The 2,363-nt window shown below is 35.5% G+C and overlaps 1 protein-coding gene across 1 annotated transcript in view; it reads right to left on the bottom strand.

Annotated features, from left to right (window-relative positions):
• Window positions 1-2,363, bottom strand: part of LOC119414734 (neurexin-2) — a 1,264,057-nt gene that overhangs the window by 36,645 nt on the left and 1,225,049 nt on the right. The gene's annotated exons all lie outside the window — the stretch shown is intronic.

Here is a 2,363-nt window from a genome sequence, read left to right as displayed (position 1 = left end):
CCCCCCAAAAAAAAAAAAAACACCCAGAGGTATTTAGGCATAAACCATAAGGCTGAAATAATTAGCATTTCTGTTTTAAATATTTATTACATAAATATTTTGTAAATATTTTACACTGGAAACGGTCTGCGACTACTTCAGGGTTGCATAGTTGAGAAATACTGCTTTAGCACAAAATCAGTTGATAAAATTTCCTGAAGTTTTTAAAAGATTATATTCAAATCCACTACTAAAAAGTGCTGAGCATTGCACAGACTTGGAGTTACATGTTTGTTGAACTAAGCAGCTTATTGGTACTAATGCAGCCCCTTAAATCCAACATTTGGTTGGAACACATTCATTTAAGTTACAGTCAGGTAATTTATTTATTTTAGAAGGTCATTTCCAGTGAATTTATTTTAAATTTAAATATTTGACACTTAAACTTCTGAACCATTTAAATATCTTTAATTTATCGGTGCTGCGGATCATCCATGAAGCTGATCAATTGCTTTTAAGCTGCTGTATTCATACCCATCTGCTCACAACAGACTCATGTTCAGGCTGCTGTTTAATACACCACATCATGGCCGGCCCAAGCCTCCATGGGGCCCTAAGCAAAATTTGGTTTGGGGCCCTCTATTTCTAATAATGTGGATTACTGCAATCAACAGTCAGACGATCAGATCATTCCCCACCTCAAATAAACTCCTTGCAACTCTGACAGCCCTGTTTATATTATCCTATATACAGAGGTGTCAAGCTCATTTTCAGTTTGGACACATCAAGTTCATGAATGTCCTCAAAAGGCCAGACATGGCAGAATGTATTGATAAAACTACCTCTTCACAAACTGGTAAAATATAACTTTCTCTGCATTCGACGACTTCTTCAAGTAATTTGGCATTATAAACATAAAGAAATGTTATGATTTGACTGGTAAAGTAATACTGAAGCACAGTTATCTTGAAGTTCTGTTTCTGTGGACCTCTAGGGTGTAGAGAGCCACAGAAATGGTTATGGTGGGCTGGATTTGGCCCACAGGCCTTGAGTTTGACACATGCGATCTAGTGGTACTAAAAGTAAAAGAAAAAAAAACACCAGTATACAATGTATTTTACAGCAAAAGTGTCATCTGGTTTATTATCTTTGGTTCCAAAGAACTGCAACAGTAATGTTCAAAATAATTTTGTAGTGCAAGATCAACAACAAACAGATAAAAAAAACTTAGATGCATAAAAAAATAATTAAATTGTGCGAAAACAGACAAAATTAAATTAAAAATAAAATATCAAGGAAATACTTAATAATGTAAATAAAAAAATACATGAAACCATATAAAATGGTTTAAAAAATAAATTTAAAGTTGAATAAATTGACGCATTTGACCTGTTTATATTACTTTTTCCTCAGTACTTCACAAACTTCTTAAAACCTGTGCTTCCACTTAGGGGGGCCCCTAGTGGCCCTGGGGCCCTAAGCAGACGCTTAGTTTGCTTATGCCTTGGGCCGACTCTGCTTTGTATTATTTTACATTATTATTGTTTAAGGTATATCTTAGATACTTTACTGTTTCTTTTTTATACTTTATATTTTTGCTATTAACTGGGACCTTGAGTACACAATTTCGTTCCACCTCATGTACCACATGTGATGTGAATGACGATAATAACCCTGGTGTTGATAAAAGTCACACAAATGAGTTTATTTCATTGATTTTCACAAGCTGGACATTCTCCACCTGCAGTGTTAGTAGAGCTACAACGCATAGTAATACAGCAGGTTTATCCAGACAGTCTGCTGCTCTCTGTATATTTTGTGGTTCAGGTTTATTAGTGTAAAATAATACCACAGTTTTATTAGTGAGGCGGGAGCAGAACATTTTGTTCCTGCCGCCAAGATTCAAACCGGTGTTGTGTAAGAAAAGGCACCCCTGCTGAAACAAAGCACACAAAGTATTTTCATGAGGCTGTTTACAACGAGTTTAAGGTCAGATTGGGGTGTGTTAACATAAAGTAAACATTTTGAAACACGTTTATTTTTTTTCATAGAGGCTTCAGTTTATGGTGTCTTTTCTGCCTCCTCAGCTATTTAAGATCAGAAAAGAAATAAACCCATAAAAGTAACGGCACGTTTTCTAGTACTTAGAAGAACATTTTACTCTTAGGAAACAGGTTCCTGTCAGACTGAAAACCACCCATTCCGTAACACAAAAGAGGGAAGTGTCTTTTTAGACCGGTAATAGCCACTAAGTCCTAAAGTAATAATCCTAACCCTTGTTAAAAGTTTTTAGATAAAGACGACTGATTTTAACTCAATTTCTACAAAGGCGAGGGTGTTCGAGCCAGGACAAAAACAATCGGGGGGCACTTTTTTCTACACAA

This window comes from Nematolebias whitei, chromosome 1, assembly GCF_014905685.2.
Source record: "Nematolebias whitei isolate Nwh7 chromosome 1, NemWhi1, whole genome shotgun sequence".
Classification (NCBI taxonomy): domain Eukaryota; kingdom Metazoa; phylum Chordata; class Actinopteri; order Cyprinodontiformes; family Rivulidae; genus Nematolebias; species Nematolebias whitei.
Note: the sequence above shows the minus strand (reverse complement) of the source record. Positions and strands in the feature narration are given on the sequence as shown.